Source organism: Narcine bancroftii, chromosome 2 (assembly GCF_036971445.1).
Source record: "Narcine bancroftii isolate sNarBan1 chromosome 2, sNarBan1.hap1, whole genome shotgun sequence".
NCBI lineage: Eukaryota > Metazoa > Chordata > Chondrichthyes > Torpediniformes > Narcinidae > Narcine > Narcine bancroftii.
In genome coordinates this window covers 306943816-306962432 of record NC_091470.1, presented here as the reverse complement: position 1 = coordinate 306962432, position 18617 = coordinate 306943816, and positions in this window count along the sequence as shown.

Sequence of the window (18617 nt, the reverse complement as noted above, 5' to 3'; positions counted from 1 at the left end):
TGGTGGGGTTGCACCAAAACATGGCAATAGTTGATGATTGTTTTTCAAGTTGATCTACTCTTCTATTTTCTATTCTTTCCTTTTTTTGGGGGGGTAGATTAGAGGGGGGTTGGGATGGATGGGGGATTATAGGGGATAAATACTATGTATCTACTTGTATTTTGATTTTGATTGTATGATTTATTTTGATCAATAAATATAATTTTTAAAAAATAAATTGAACAACTGATTCCCTCTCTACAAGCCTGCAAATGCTTAAGATTTGAGAAAATAATGCACCAGTTTAAACTAAGATTAAATCCATAAATAATATGCCATGTGTTTTTTTTACATATAATGGCTCTTCTAAAGCATTCAATTTGAATCACTTCACTATTTGTGAAAGGAGAGAACAATTAATTATTTTGCAAATGGAACAACAAATTAAACTTACGGATACTTGGAAGATAAAAGTAGAAGCCAAGCACAGAACATTCAGTTTCGATATATCAATGTTTAAGCATCAACTTTATTTCATATTACTTGATGAATATTTTTATTGTTTTTTTATGCATGGTTGTTTTTAAATAACATAATTTGTTGTGTCTGGTTCATTAACAATTCGATGTAAGCAGTTTGCTAAAAAAAAACTTGCTGTGCATTCCTTAAATAGTCAAGATGAATAAGATGTTCATGTGGTGAAAGGCATTTGCATAGATGTATGGACTGGCCAGTCCATACCTGACCTTCCCTAACCCCTCCTTTGTCTCCTACCCAGATTTCCCAATAAAGGTTGGTGTGCCCGGACTTTCCCCCTTTCCTGGAACCTGGCCAAGAAGTGTATCAGTAATGCTCAGGTTTTTGGTAATTAAAGCCATTTAATCACTGCATCTTGTCAACATGATGATTGTGTGCACCACAATTACCAAAAGAAAAGCCATGGAAGCTCAGCGTACAGGACAGGGCAGCCGTGATTGGGAAGATGCCCGGTCACCCAGTCCACAGACGGCGGAGTCGAACCAACCATGTGGTACAGTAGCAGACGCATCCCTAAGGTGTGCATGAAGTCTGCATGGGGTAATGGGAGAAGTTTGCTGGTTGACCACGATCACAATTGAACCCATGGAGCCCAATGCAGATCTAACCTTCAAGAGGGGGCTGCAGACGTTCATGCGCCGCCACAAACTAAGGAATGCTGAAGATAAGTACGATCTCCTGTTTGCATTCGTGGGCGATCGGATGTTTCAAATAATTAGAGACTGCCGAATGTACAACGAGGCAATGGCCCTGCTGCAGAAACAGTATGGGACCCCGATTAACCCAATGTTTGCAAGATACAAATTAATGACCCAGCATCAAGCCTCTGGGAACCCTTCATACAGTTCATGTGGGTGATGAGAGTTGGTTAGAGCCTGTGGGTGTACCACAGTGAGTGCCTCCGAGTATGCCGATGAGCTGATGTGGGATGGACTGCTGACGAACATGCTATCGACCCAGGTCCGTTAAAGACTTCTGGAAAAAGGTAACTTTACGTTACAAGTAGCACTGGATTTGGAGGAGGCGATGGAGAGTGTGGTGCAAAGCTGTGAGGCTTCCGGTGCCGGCAGTTTGGTGTCCTCTTGGGGAATTAGGGTATCACCATGTTGAGATATGGCATCGATGGCCGGGGCCAGGGACCTCCGGAAGTCCTGCCTGGCTAGGAACACAGTGTGCTGAAACTGCAAAAAGAAAGGGCACTATGCAAAGGTGTGCTGAGGACAGCCCACTACCAGCAGTGCTGCGTGTGATCCAAATGACGGGTCGCTATCTCCGGTCCCAGCCATGTGTGAGTACTGGGGCAGCCATCCACTTGGACATAATAAAGCACTGTGCACTGAAAGTGTCGCTGGAATAGTGCCAAATATCCCTGGCATCTAAAGCCCAGTCTGCAGAGACGTGTGGGTACGGTCAGGTAGACTTAAAGGTGCAGGGCAGGAAGTACAGGGATTTTAAAATCATGGTAATGCCCAAACTCTGTGCGCCGGTTATCATGGGATTAGATTTCCAGCGTCAGCTGTAAAGTGTAACAATGCAGTTTGACGGTCTGCACCCCCCGATCACAGTGCAGAACGAGGAATTCAGCTCACCCAATGAGAATAAGCTGGGCAGTGTGTGTAGGCTGTCCACCCTTCGGGTCCCTTTGCCCCCGCTATTTGAGCACTTATCAGAGAATTGCAGACCGATAGCCACCAAAAGCAGGAGATATAGCCTGGAGGACAAGCACTTCATTAATACCGAAGTCCAGAGGCATAATTGAGCCCAGCAACAGCCCCTGGCGAGCACAGGTGCTGGTAGTAATGCTGGGGGGTGGGTGGGGGGGTGGTGGTGGGAGAGAAGAACCGGATGGTAATAGACTAGAACCAGACTGTGAATAGATTTACATTACTGGATGCCTACCCTGAATAGCAGACATGGTGAATGAGATGGCCCAATATAGGGTCTTCTCCACCATAGACCTTAAGTCAGCATACCATCAGATTCCAACCTGCCCAGAGGACAGATTCTAGATGCCTTTTGAAGTCGACGGCTGATTGTATCAGTTCCGCAGGGTGTCATTCGCTCTGACAAATGGGGTATCAGTGTTCCAAAGAGAGATGGACCACATGGTGGATAATCACAAACTAAAGGCAACGTTCCCGTATTTGGATAATGTCACCATATGCGGCCATGACATGGAGGAACATGATACGAATCTAAGGGAATTCTTTGCCACGGCAAAAACCCTAAACCTGACATATCAGAAGAAGTGTGTGTTCCGCACTTCACGGCTGGCGATGCTAGGGTACATGGTGGAGGGAGGGATTGTGTCCCTGGACCCCGAGAGAATGTGCCCCCTCAGGGAACTCCCGTTGCCCCAGAACCTGAAAGCCCTGAAGAGGTTCCTTGGTTTCTTTTTCTATTATGCCCAATTACTCGGACAAGGCCCAGCCTTTAGTGAAGACAACAGATTTTCTCCCATCAGTGAAGCCTTTGAGGGCATCAAGGATGAAATTGCCAAGGTGGTGATTCATGCCATTCTCTTAGAATATCTTCTAATAACTACTACTGATGTCAGGCTCACCCACCTATAATTTCCACAGTTACTTTTGGAGCTTTTTTTAAACAATGGAACAATATGAGCTACCCTCCAATCCTCCCGTACTTCACCTTTGCCTCTCCCAAGGTCTGAGGGAAAACCTTGTTAGGAAATCCTGGGGATTTATCCCCCTTCATCAACTTTAAGAGAGCAAACATTTCCTCCTCTTTAATCAATATGGGTTCCATGATCTTACTGGTTGTTTTCCTTACTTTCTTAGACTGAGTCAGTTTCCAGATGCAAAAACATCATTTAAGATCTCACCCATCTATTCCAGCTCCATAAAAAGCCGAGCACTGATCTTCAAGAGAACTATCCTTTTGCTCTTAATATATCTGTAGAAGCCCTTTAAGATTTTGTTTCACCTTGTCTGACAAAGCAACCTCATGTCTTCTTTTAGCCTTCCAGATTTCCCTCTGAAGATTTTTTCCCTGCATTTTTTATACTCCTCAAGTGTCTCTTTTGCTCCTTATTCCCAATACCTGCATTACACCTCGCTCTTCTTCGCAAGCAGATCCCAAATATCGCTTGGAAAAAAAATTATGCCTGTTAACTTCACCTTTAATCCTGACAGGAACACACAAACTTTGTACTCTCAAAATTTCACCATTCAAGGCCTTATTAAGCACATCCTTGCCAGAAAACAACCTCGATCAATCCATGTTTTCTAGGTCATTTCTCATTTCCTTTAAAATTGGCCTTTCTCCAATTTAAATTCTCAACCGAAGAACCAGACCTACCTTATCCATAACTGATGTTTCTTGGATAATGTGGTGATACAAATATGTGACTGCCAATGTCAATGGAATCTAGATACAAGTAGAAATAAAAGGGTTTTCATGGCAAGGCTGAAGCCGGCAATAGAAGCCAAGGTTTTGATTGATGGGAATGAAGACATTGCAAAATCATTGCAGAAGACATTGACCGTATATGAAGGCAGCAATGTGGAAATGGGTGTATATGTGTCACCAAAAGATGATGAAGACACAACGGATGCACTATTTGAATTAGATAAAGAAGTAAGTAAGAAGACAACAACAGATGACCTGCAAGAAGAAATACAAGCACGTGACAGTGTGTCAAATGGTGAAAGCAGGAGAAGTAAACAAAGTTATTCTGGTTCAAGCTCCTGAGTTTCCAGTATAACATCTGCACGTATCAAGCTGAAATGGCAGCTATTCTTGCACAACAAAATTGCTTAAGGATAAACATGTTTTACAAGAACAGGATGAGGTGCTAAGGAAGAGAAAGAAGCAGCAGGAGCTGGAAGTAAACATTGCTAATACTAGGGCTAGAATGGAGGTAATAGAAGGCTCAATGATATCTGGAGGTCAAAGTAAAGGATCTAAAGTGTATGATGATATATAGAATCATATTTTAAGAAAAAGAGCCACAGGAAACAAAACCAATTATTAAGACAAATATCTTAATACTACGGGTATAAGACATGCATATACAAGAACAAATCTTTCCAAAGTGTGATGTTATCAAGCCACATGCAAAATCCACTGACAGAGCTGTGGCTTGGGTTCATTTAAATGTTGCATTTTTTTTGGCATTCGAGTCAAGCATCAGAAATATGGGTGAAGCTACTCCAATGAGGTTTCCAGATATATTACTTGCTACAAGAGGCAGTGAACAAACTATCATCCATGAGAAGAAACAATGAAATAGCTGCATAATTGATCCAACTGCAGCCTCTATCTTCTTTGCCCAAGAAGGAGATTCATACCTTTAATCGTGACCCCTTTCAGTTCCAAGCGTTCATGAGATCTTTTAGATCTGCAATATTGAAAACAAGTGTCAAGACCCTGAAGATTGTCTGTGGATACAGGTTTTGATAGAGCTAAGTATTTGCTGGAGAAGAATTTTGGCAACAAGCATTGAATTAAATGGTCATTGATAAAACGGAATGATGCTAGGGCTCTACAAACATGAACTCTGTTTTTAAGAGAATGTTGTAATGCCATAGAAGATATAGACAATATTCATGATCCTGAAGTGTCTGATAATATGTGAATTATCTTGGATAAATTACCTTACTGGATATAGGATTGATGGAGAAGATTGGCTTGTGATTTCTTTTTTTTTTTCACACCATAAATCACAATAGCCATGATATACACTTTTTCTTTTTCACACATTTACAGTGACTTTTTCTCCCCCCCCCTCCCTCCTCCCAAGCCACCCCCCCACCCCCCCCCCCCCTCATCCATTTTAGGTATACAATCTAGGTTGCATTAATTCAGTCAGACAATGTTGTCATTGAACAAAAATACACCAGAAATTCTACAGAGTCCATTCTTTTCTTTCCTTCTCCTTCCATCAACTTAGGTAATGTTTGTCCCCGGTAGGTTTTCGCTATTGTATTTAATGTAAGGCTCCCATACTTGTTCGAATATTTCAATATTATTTCTTAAACTATATGTTATTTTTTCTAATGGAATACATTTATTCATTTCTATATACCATTGTTGTATTTTCAAATTATCTTCCAATTTCCAGGTTGACATAATACATTTTTTTGCTACGGCTAGGGCTATCTTAACAAATCTTTTTTGTGCATCTTCCAAGTCAATTCCAAATTCTTTATTTTTTATGTTACTTAGGAGAAAGATCTCTGGATTCTTTGGTATATTGTTTTCTGTTATTTTATTTAATATCTGATTGAGATCATCCCAAAATTTTTCTACTCTCTCACATGTCCAGATTGCATGAATTGTTGTTCCCCTTTCTTTTTTACATCGAAAACATCTATCAGATACTGTTGGGTCCCATTTATTTAACTTTTGCGGTGTAATGTATAGTCTGTGTAACCAATTATATTGTATCATACGCAGCCTCGTATTTATTGTATTTCTCATCGTTCCAGAACATAATTTCTCCCATGTCTCCTTTTTTATCTTTATATTTAAATCTTGTTCCCATTTTTGTTTAGTTTTACCATTTGTTTCCTCATTCTCCTTTTCTTGCAGTTTAATATACATATTTGTTATAAATCTTTTGATTAACATTGTATCTGTAATCACATATTCAAGGTTACTTCCCTCTGGTAAACTCAAATTGCTTCCTAATTTATCTTTCAAGTAGGATCTCAGTTGGTAATATGCCAGCGCTGTATCTCCAGTTATATTGTACTTATCTCTCATTTGTTCAAAGGATAAGAATCTACTTCCTGAAAAACAATTTTCTATTCTTTTAATCCCTTTTTTTTCCCATTTTCTAAAGGAAAGGTTGTCTATTGTAAAAGGGAGTAGCTTATTTTGCGTCAATATTAGTTTTGGTATTTGATAATTTGTTTTATTTCTTTCTACATGAATCTTCTTCCATATATTGAGGAGATGGTGTAATACTGGAGAAGTTCTATGTTGTACCAATTTTTCGTCCCATTTATATAATATGTGTTCAGGTATCTTTTCCCCTATTTTATCTAATTCTAGTCTCGTCCAGTCTGGTTTTTCCCTTGTTTGATAAAAATCTGATAGGTACCTTAATTGTGCGGCTCTATAATAATTTTTGAAGTTTGGCAATTGTAAGCCTCCTTGTTTATACCATTCTGTTAATTTATCTAGTGCTATCCTCGGTTTCCCCTCTCTCCATAAAAATCTCCTTATTATTTTCTTTAACTCTTTGAAGAATTTTTCTGTCAGTTGTATTGGCAATGCCTGAAATAAGTATAGTATCCTTGGAAAAATGTTCATTTTAATACAGTTTATCCTTCCTATCAGTGTTAGTGGTAGCTCTTTCCAGTGCTCTAAATCGTCCTGTAATTTTTTCATTAGTGGATTGTAATTGAGTTTATATAATTGGCCTAGATTTTTGTTTATTTGCACACCTAGGTATCTTATTGCCTGCATTTGCCATCTGAATGGGGATTCCTCCTTAAATTTTGAGAAATCCGCGTTATTCATAGGCATTGCTTCACTTTTATTTACGTTTATCTTGTATCCCGACACTTCTCCATATTCCTTCAATTTCTTATATAGTTCTTTTATTGATAGTTCTGGTTCTGTTAAGTACACTATCACATCATCCGCAAATAGACTGATTTTATATTCCCTGTCTTTTATTTTTATTCCTTTTATATTATTATCTATTCTTATCGATTCTGCTAGTGGTTCTATAGCTAGCGCAAACAATAATGGTGATAGTGGGCATCCCTGCCGCGTTGACCTGCTTAAGTTAAATTGCTTTGATACATGTCCATTTACTGTCACTTTCGCTAACGGTCCCTTATATAATGCTTTAATCCAATTAATATACTTCTCCGGTAAACTGAATTTTTGCAATACTTTGAACAAATAATTCCATTCTACTCTGTCGAAGGCCTTCTCTGCGTCTAAAGCAACAGCTACTGCCGGTGCTTTATTTCCTTCTACTGCATGAATTAAGTTAATAAATTTACAAATATTGTCTGTTGTGCGTCTTTTTTTGATAAATCCAGTTTGGTCTAAATTTACCATTTTCGGTACCTGTTCTGCTAATCTGTTTGCTAGTAGTTTAGCTATTATCTTATAATCTGTGTTTAGCAGAGATATTGGTCTATATGACGCTGGTGAGAGTGGATCTTTCCCTTGTTTTAGTATCACTGTAATTATTGCTGTTTTACATGAATCTGGTAAGTTTTGTGTCTCATCAATCTGGTTGATTACATCCAGGAGGGGCGGTATTATTAGATCTTTAAATGTTTTGTAGAATTCTATTGGGAGTCCATCCTCTCCTGGTGTCTTATTATTTGGTAATTTTTTTATTATCTCTTGTATTTCTACTGTTCCAAATGGTTCTGTTAATTTATTTTGTTCCTCTATTTGTAGTTTTGGTAGTTCAATTTTAGTCAAAAATTCATCTATTTTCCCTTCTTTCCCTTCATTTTCAGTTCGGTATAATTGTTCATAGAATTCTCTGAAGTTTTCCTTAATTTCTTTTGGATTATATGTAATTTGTTTGTCTTTTTTCCTTGTTGCCAATACCATTTTCTTAGTTTGCTCTGTCTTAAGCTGCCATGCTAAGATTTTGTGTGTTTTTTTTCCTAGTTCATAATATTTCTGTTTTGTCTTCATTATATTCTTCTCCACCTTATATGTTTGTAATGTTTCATATTTTATTTTTTTATCCGCCCATTCTCTTCTTTTGGTTGTATCTTCCTTTATTGCTAATTTTTTTTCTATGTTTATTATTTCCCTTTCCAACTGCTCTGTTTCCTGATTATAGTCCTTCTTCATCTTGGTTGCATAACTTATTATTTGTCCTCTAATGAATGCTTTCATTGCGTCCCATAGTATAAACTTATCTTCCACTGATTCCGTATTTACTTCAAAGTACATTTTTAATTGTTTTTCGATAAATTCTCTAAAATCCTGTCTTTTAAGTAGCATGGGGTTTAATCTCCATCTATGCATTCTTGGAGGGATGTCCTCTAGTTTTACTGTCAGTATTAAGGGTGAATGGTCTGATAGCATTCTCGCTTTATATTCTGTTTTTCTTACTCTATCCTGCATACTAGCTGATAACAAAAATAGGTCTATTCTTGAGTATGTTTTATGTCTAGTCGAGTAGTATGAGTATTCCTTTTCTTTTGGGTTTTGTTTCCTCCATATGTCCACAAGTTTCATTTCTTGCATTGATTTAATTATAAATTTGGTTACTTTGTTCTTCCTGTTAATTTTTTTCCCCGTTTTATCCAAATTTGGATCCAAATTCAGATTGAAATCCCCTCCTATTAGTATGTTCCCTTGCGTATTAGCTACCTTCAAAAAGATATCTTGCATAAACTTTTGATCTTCTTCGTTAGGTGAATATATATTAAGTAGATTCCAAAGCTCCGAATATATCTGACATTTTATCATAACATATCTCCCTGCTGGATCTATTATTTCCTCTTCTATTTTAAATGGCACATTTTTGCTAATTAATATAGCCACTCCTCTTGCTTTTGAATTATACGATGCTGCTGTTACATGTCCTACCCAATCTCTCTTTAATTTCTTGTGCTCCAATTCAGTTAAGTGTGTTTCTTGGACAAATGCTATATCTATTTTTTCCTTTTTCAGTAAATTTAGTAGTTTCTTCCTTTTAATTTGGTTATGTATTCCATTAATATTTAAAGTCATATAGTTCAGCGTAGCCATTTTATATTTTGTTTATCTTCTCTTTCCGTTTTTCCATCATTACCTTTCCTCCTTTTCCATTTCTGTTTTCTTATTTTCAACTCTTTACCAGACAACATTCCTACAACATCCAACATTTTCCTTATTCTCCTATTTCTATCTTCTTTATCCCCAATCTCCCCTTCCCCTCCTGAGTTGTCCTTTATCCCTTGTCGGACAACCACATCTCCCCTCTCCATTTGGATTTGCGAATCCACTCGCAAGCGTCAACTGATTTTGCAGTGACCGCTCTTTTCCCCCACCCAGCACCCCCCAGAAAAGATTTCATTTTTCATATGTCACAAAGGTCACTCTTTTAATTCCCTCCTTATTCTCTCTATTCCATTACCTTCCCTTATTAATTCTTGTCTATACTATCTATGTTTTCCTCTAATTACAGATACTTTCACGTATGCCCATTGTCTCTATTCACTCTTATACCTCTTTACCCGCATACATATCAATCGTGGTCATTTTTACCCTCATTACCCGTCTTCATCCCTCAGTCTATTTTTGTCTTTACCCACATACATATCAATCGTGATCATTTTTACTCTCATTACCCGTCTTCATCCCTCAGTCTATTTTTGTAATTGTTCTGCAAATTTTCGTGCTTCTTCTGGATCCGAGAACAGTCTGTTTTGTTGTCCTGGAATAAATATTTTCAATACCGCAGGATGCTTCAGTGTAAATTTATATCCTTTCTTCCATAAAATCGCTTTTGCTGTATTGAACTCTTCTCTTCTTTAGGAGTTCAAAGCTTATATCTGGATAAATGAAGATTTTTTGCCCTTTATTCTCCAGTGGTTTGTTGCCCTCTCTTACTTTTTCCATTGTCTTCTCCAGTACCTTTTCTCTTGTAGTATATCTTAGGAATTTTACTACAATAGATCTTGGTTTTTGTTGTGGTTGTGGTTTAGGGGCCAATGCTCTATGTGCCCTTTCTATTTCCATTTCTTGCTGTAGTTCTGGACATCCTAGGGCCTTAGGGATCCATTCTTTTATAAACTCCCTCATATTCTTGCCTTCTTCATCTTCCTTAAGGCCCACTATCTTTATGTTATTTCTTCTGTTATAATTTTCCATTATATCTATTTTTTGGGCTAGTAATTCTTGTGTCTCTTTAGTTTTTTTATTAGATTCCTCCAATTTCTTTTTTAAGTCTTCTACCTCCATTTCTGCTGCTATTTCCCGTTCTTCCATCTTCTCCATTTTTTTCCCCATTTCTGTTAAGGTCATATCCATTTTATTTATTTTCTTTTCTGTGTTGTTTATTCTTCTTCTTAAATCATTGAATTCCTGTGTTTGCCATTCTTTAAATGACTCCATGTATCCTCTAACAAGAGCAAGTATATCCTTTACCTTGCCTTTCCCTTTATCTATTTCACTGTATTCTTCCTCTTCTTCTTCCTCTGGGTTGGCCATCTGTTGTTTCTTTGTTGCCCTTTCCTCCTCTTCTTTCTTGTTTCCATTGTCTTCTGTGGTCTCTTCTTGCTGCAGGTGTTCTGCAGCTGTCGTTGCCGGCTGTGGAGATCGACTCCCCAGCTGGTCCCCCCTCCCGTCGGTGTGTTTTTTTTCATGCGCATCGCGCATGCGCGAGGAGTCGCGCATGCGCGGTTGCGCACTTTTACTCGGCTCTGTGAGCCATTGTTGTAGTTCTTTTTCTACCGACCTGAGGTAGTGGGCTCCTCTCTCCACAGCGGGCCTCTTCGGACAGGTAAGGCCTTCACCTTTTTCCTCCATTGTCTTCTCTTCCTCTCTTCTTTCCGTTGATTTTGATTTTTCTCCTTTTGTTTCCATCTTCTTTCCACCTTTATACTCACTTTTCTTTAACTTGTATTTCTGTGCCTTTGTATTTTCTCTTGTTTTTCCCGACTTTTCTGGAGAGGGCTGGAGTTCACCGTCCGGCCACTACTCCATCACGTGACTCCTCCCCGATTGGCTTGTGATTTCCAGGAAAATTTTGATCAAAAAATTACCTTAGATTATTTGGTGGATTTCTTAGAACAGCAGGTGTACCTTGAAATAGATCCATAGATATGGAAATACTAGACATTTCAATAAGGAACAAAGATGTAAGGAGGTTAAACTTACAGTCTAGTCTGAAATTTAAAAAAAAAAAGTACTTTTGCTATTACTGTGTCAGTTATAAATAAAGAAAAAGATAAAGTAACTAAGGAAAAAGAGAGTTTGCCTACTGAGAAGAGTTCCTTGCTCTGTAAACGTGGACATGCTTTGGAAATATGTTTACAGGTGGAAAAGAAGGAACACAGAGAAAATCACTTTTTTTTAAAAAAGGAAAATGGAATATGCTATTGGCGGTTTGTGTAAAGGGCAAATTAGTGAAAATTGCAAGAAGCGACGTGGTTGTAAAATATGCAATTCGAAACATCCTAAAATACGAGAAGATATCATATTTTATATTGTATATAGATATGTTTTTGAAAGAGATAGATTTTGGGAGTAGTGTAGGTCACAAACAAACACTTCACAAAACATCTCATTTAAAATGCAAGAGCTTTGCTGAAGGTGAGTCATGCAGGCAATGAGACCCTTTGCAAAGACAATAAAACAAGGAGACTGTTTTGCTAAAGAATTCAAAAGCAGGTATAAATGGATTATTGTTTTGAAATCAACAGATGAACAGTTACAATTTTAAGAAAGTCATTTGGTTTTGCAGGCAGAGAGAAAGACCATACATATTTCCTCTGAGAGAGAGAGGGAGAGGGAGAGGGAGAGGGAGAGGGAGAGGGAGAGGGAGATAAGTTAATAGTAATAAGTTAAAGTTTGATCCTGTTTTTATGTTTAAAGAAAATTAAAAGTGACTTTTATTTAAGTAACTATTTGTCTTGGTGAATTTCTATTGCTGCTGGGATTTGGGATCCTCTGGGCCTATAACAATATCCATCAAAGCAACAAGGAATTGGAAGAAGATCAAACAGAATCAAAAGGAACATCAGAAAACAGTGTTACAGCCTCAATTTAGGAAAGTCGTCTCACTGGGGCCAGGGTTGATTAATGCAAACTCTCAATAGTGCCTGTATGAGTCAAGAGCAAGAACAGGAATGCAGTCATACATTTCTCGAGCCAGGTAGTACTGCATCTCTTTGTACGGTGGGACTGATGAACAAATTTAATCTTCAAGGAAGAAAGTCAAAGATTTTGTTAAAAACCATGGGACAAGAAAAAGTTGTTGAACCCAGGCTTAGAGGTTGCTGGATTGCATGATGAAATATCTTGTAATCTTCCAATTTTATACACTCAGAAGACTATGTCTGTGAACAAAGGAAATATTCCACATAATTATGATATCCATCAGTTTTCTTGTCTGTGGAAAAGTTTATCTATATGAAATTAATTCTGAGATAGAGATGCTGATGGGTTCAAATGTACCAAAGGCTTTGGAACCATGAGAAGTAGTACGAAGTAGGGGAGATGGACCTTATGCTATTAAAACTTGGCTCGGATGGACAGTTAATGGAGCTTTAGAGGTAAATAATTATGTTTTTCAGGAACAGTTAAAGACAACAAGATTTTGTTTGTGAAAGTTAATGAATTGTGGAAACAACAAAAGACTAAAACAGATCAATGTGAAAAATAAATCAAAGACATCCAGAACAATTTTGATGGAATTAATTTCATCAGAAATAGATTAAAATGAAGTATTAGAAAATGTTGTAAATCATGCTGGTGATAATTCCTCTGTAATTGAATCAGAGACTAAAACAAAACACTCAGAACAAATTTGAAAGTATTTTTTGTAGCTCAGAGGTTAGAGCAGACAAAGAAATCTCACAACATGCTGAAAAATTGGTGAATACAGAAAATTTAATTGATGGAATAAAGGAACATGCATGTAACTGACAATTTGGTGAAATTGCATTCTGAGAACAAAAGTTGAAAAAGGGCTTGGAAATATTAGAAAATCACAAAAACAGTGAAAGGAAAGATTTTTAATTTTGTAATTGAAAACAAAACAGGATTTCAAAGAAAATGAGAATGAATCCAATGATACTTCAGGTTTGAAAGTGTCTGAGTGAAATGTCCAGAAGGAGGTTGACAAAAATAAAGATTTAATTGTAAATAAATTTCACATGCAAAAAAAAAGAATAACTGCTGAAGAAATGAATACAGTTATTGAGGAAAGAAATTCAGCATTATCAAAATGTAGAAGGTTGGAGGAAGAGATTAGTCTTTTGAAAGAGAACAAGTCATTGGTTAATAACAGAAAAGAGTTGACTACTGAAAACAAACAAGAATGTAACTTGAAGGATCAGTTACTAAAAATGCAGAAAGAGAGAAACTGCATTTCAACAATGTGACAAACAATAATGTCATTTGAATCTTGTCTTATTTATGACTGATTGTGGAAAAGAAGGAAAAAGCAAATTTGTTGCAGGGAAGCTTAGAGACCAGTTTATTGAAATCAAGAGAAGCAAATGAATTTTCAAAATTTGATGTTTAAAAAAAAAGTTTATTTCAATTATGTGCACAATTTTGAAAAAAAGGAATGTATAAACCAAGAGTTCATTAGTTAAGACAAAGATGGGAGAAAGATTTAAAAATAATTATTCAAGAGGAAACTTGATTAGAACCTTGGTTGATAGTATGATTAGTACAATTAATGTCCAGTACAGAATGGTACAATATAATTATTTTACATCAACTATATGTTTCTCCAAAGAAATTAAATGGATTAAATTTTAATTTTTCAGATAAATGTTTTAGATGTAATAAAGAAATAGGTACTTTTTTACATTCTACGTGGGAATGTTCAAAATTAAGACCCTTTGGACAAAATTAGATTACTTTTGGAAAAAGTTACAAAAGTCAAGTTTCCTCAAGATCCAAGTTTTTTTTTTGTTTTTTTTACTTGGAAATATTTTTGATACAGAATTAAAATTGAAATTGAAATTAGATTAATATCAAAAAGTATTTGTTAAAATAGCCTTAGTGGTAGCTTGAAAATATGTGGCATTAACTTGAAAATCAGATGAGTATTTGGGAATGGATAGATTATCAATCGAACAACTGAAAAGTGGCAAAGCAGCAGGTATGGATGGAATCCCCCCAGAAGTCTGGAAGGCTGGCGGCAAAACTCTGCATGCCAAACTGCATGAGTTTTTCAAGCTTTGTTAGGACCAAGGTAAACTGCCTCAGGATCTTCGTGATGCCACCATCATCACCCTGTACAAAAACAAAGGCGAGAAATCAGACTGCTCAAACTACAAGGGAATCACGTTGCTCTCCATTGCAGGCAAAATCTTCGCTAGGATTCTACTAAATAGAATAATACCTAGTGTCGCCGTGAATATTCTCCCAGAATCACAGTGCGGCTTTCGCGCAAACAGAGGAACTACTGACATGGTCTTTGCCCTCAGACAGCTCCAAGAAAAATGCAGAGAACAAAACAAAGGACTCTACATCACCTTTGTTGACCTCACCAAAGCCTTCGACACCGTGAGCAGGAAAGGGCTTTGGCAAATACTAGATGTCCCCCAAAGTTCCTCAACATGATTATCCAACTGCACGAAAACCAACAAGGTCGGGTCAGATACAGCAATGAGCTCTCTGAACCCTTCTCCATTAACAATGGCGTGAAGCAAGGCTGTGTTCTCGCACCAACCCTCTTTTCAATCTTCTTCAGCATGATGCTGAACCAAGCCATGAAAGACCCCAACAATGAAGACGCTGTTTACATCCGGTACCGCATGGATGGCAGTCTCTTCAATCTGAGGCGCCTGCAAGCTCACACCAAGACACAAGAGAAACTTGTCCGTGAACTACTCTTTGCAGATGATGCCGCTTTAGTTGCCCATTCAGAGCCAGCTCTTCAGCGCTTGACGTCCTGCTTTGCGGAAACTGCCAAAATGTTTGGCCTGGAAGTCAGCCTGAAGAAAACTGAGGTCCTCCATCAGCCAGCTCCCCACCATGATTACCAGCCCCCCCACATCTCCATCGGGCACACAAAACTCAAAACGGTCAACCAGTTTACCTATCTCGGCTGCACCATTTCATCAGATGCAAGGATCGACAATGAGATAGACAACAGACTCGCAAAGGCAAATAGCGCCTTTGGAAGACTACACAAAAGAGTCTGGAAAAACAACCAACTGAAAAACCTCACAAAGATAAGCGTATACAGAGCCGTTGTCATACCCACACTCCTGTTCGGCTCCGAATCATGGGTCCTCTACCGGCACCACCTACGGCTCCTAGAACGCTTCCACCAGCGTTGTCTCCGCTCCATCCTCAACATCCATTGGAGCGCTTACATCCCTAACGTCGAAGTACTCGAGATGGCAGAGGTCGACAGCATCGAGTCCACGCTGCTGAAGATCCAGCTGCGCTGGATGGGTCACGTCTCCAGAATGGAGGACCATCGCCTTCCCAAGATCGTGTTATATGGCGAGCTCTCCACTGGCCACCGTGACAGAGGTGCACCAAAGAAAAGGTACAAGGACTGCCTAAAGAAATCTCTTGGTGCCTGCCACATTGACCACCGCCAGTGGGCTGATAACGCCTCAAACCGTGCATCTTGGCGCCTCACAGTTTGGCGGGCAGCAACCTCCTTTGAAGAAGACCGCAGAGCCTACCTCACTGACAAAAGGCAAAGGAGGAAAAACCCAACACCCAACCCCAACCAACCAATTTTCCCCTGCAACCGCTGCAATCGTGTCTGCCTGTCCCGCATCGGACTTGTCAGCCACAAACGAGCCTGCAGCTGACGTGGACTTTTTACCCCCTCCATAAATCTTCGTCCGCGAAGTCAAGCCAAAGAAGAAGAGATGGCATACTGAAATAGGTGGTTGTATACCACTTGAAAAGATTACATACAATTTATGTAATAAATTTGAAATTTTTATAAAAATTTGGTAATTGTATTTGCAAATTGTAGGATTTAAGTTGTAATTGCCCAACCTGAACCTTCAGACTCCTAAAATCAAATCAGGAAAATTAAGTTATGTTAGATTTTATTTGATGGCTTTAGTAAGTTTTTATAATTACTATCCAGATTTTTTCTTTCTTTTCTTTCTTTTTTTCCTTCTTTTTTATTGGGTTGTTGGGGGAGGTTGGGAGCAGGGAAACTTTTTTAAGTCACTATGTGTTAATTTTTTATTATAATGGATAAGAAATTTATGTACATTTTTTTAATGCATATGTTAAATTAAATAACATTTTCAAAAAAAAATTGGTGTTAAAGAGTTCAAATTCTTCCTAAGAGAAGCAGAATCCTGAAGAAAGAAAGCCAAAAGACGTGCTGAAGGCTCCTCATGTTAAACTCAAAGGCAAAACTGTGTATGGTCTGAGGAAGATTTGAGGTTTACTGATTGATGTTTTAACTCAAAGATTCTGGAGACAGAGGAACTTTTATAAGTACAAACTGACTTTATTTTGTATGCATACTATACAGGTTACAGACTTTATTGATCCAGAGTGGTGGTAAAGATCATTCTTTTTCTAGGCTATATGCTGGCCTTGTGAAGAAAGAAGAAAGATCTGTATCAAGTTTGAGTGTTATATATTTTATATGTTATTATGTAATTTTTTTTTACTAATTAGAGGCCATTATTGTAAGGGGGGAAATGGCAAAAAAATCTATAAAGAATTTACTTAACTTGTTAGGTCAAAATCCCGTTGGACCCTGCATGGTCATCCTGGGCTAGTTTTACTTTCCGTGCCCATCTTTGTTGTTATGCGCATGCGTGGTTTCAAGAGCATGCGCAGTGTGTTCGGAGGTTGTAGTGTCAGTAGGAGCATGTGCGTTGGGGCAAAATGTGAATCGGGAGTTTAAATAATATATATTAAACATGGAGGCGACGAAGTAAAAGGGTAAGTGAAATAGTCATAAATTTAGTGGATCGTAAGCACTGACGTTACTCATGGAGCATCAGTGCAGATTCTATTTATGAATATTTTATGTCAACAATAAAGAAGATCATTTCAAGTTTACATGTTAAATAAAAAATTAAAATACATCTTGGCTTGTATAGAAACTAATTGAAACCGCATCACTAAAAAGTGTCTCTTAGCCTTCAAGCGACGATTTATTGGATCGAAGTCACTGTAGAAAGTTTCAATTTCTAAAGATGTGGGGCTCATTCATAGATTACTATCATGGTTGGTAGATTTAAGTAATTTGGATGCACCGGTGATTTTCGGTCTAGTTTCTGAAGGTCGCTTTTCAATCCAGACCTTTACTTTTTTTCTGCAAGGTCATCTTGATTAGAGGGAGAGGCGAGATTAGGTTTAGTTTAAGGTTTTTTTTTACCTTTTGTTTTCTTTCTGTGCCTTTTTTAGATTAACCAATTACATATAGGTTTAATTATGGTTGTCCTAGATGGTTTTATCACATTAGACAGATATTAATTACTCTGGTTTATGACCAAGGTTTGATATAATGTAACTCAATTGGTTTTTATCCAGAATTATTTTCAAGAAATTATGTTAAATCAACAAATATGTATGGATTTTAATTACATTTATATTAATTTGTCATATGCATATGATAATACATGCTTTTATCTATATTAGTAGACTTTATAAGTAGATTAATATGCTAAATTCAATAAAAATATTTTAAAAAGAAAGATAGGGTGGAGATCCAGCACCTTTTTCCTGGATGACCAGGAAATACCAGAGGATATGTCCTGGAACAATGTGATCATACCAACACATTTCCAGAGTTGGGTGTCTTACCAGGTTTGTAACCAACTTGTTTTCATTCTTGTATTTGCACACACCTTCCCCTGTCTCCTGGCTCCACACCAACCTCACTGTCTACCTACAGGCTCTCAATGCAACACACAAAATGCTGGAGGAACTCAGCTGGTTAGGTTCTATCCATAGATGGCTAAAGATAGTTGATATTTTGGGCTGAGACTGTTCATCAAGAAGAACAAGAAATGGGGAGATGCAAGAATAAAAATGTGGGGAGAGTGAAGGGGAGGGTGAAGGGGAGGGTGAAGGGGAGGGACTGAGGTTGGCAGGATCTGCCTGTTTCTTGCTATCTCTGATGAAGGGTTGCTTCAGCATTTTGTGCATTGCTCCAGTTATCCAGCATTCACAGCCTCTTTTCTTTAACTGCATGTTCTCAATAACAGACAGCAAAATAAATGTTAACATTAATGACTTTGCCTGACACATCGAAAACATGCAGCATTGAGAACAGTATCTCAGACATTTTCAAAATAACTGTATTGCTCTTCTTATCCCTGAATCTCATTCCAAATTTCCTGTGCTAGACTGATATTTCTTCTCTAATCACTGTATCCAGAAATGTTAGTCTGTTCCACTCCACCTCTTTCAAACATGTTCCTGGGCATGAGTGGGACTTTCAGCAGAAACCAATGAGTTACTGATGGATGATTGGTGAA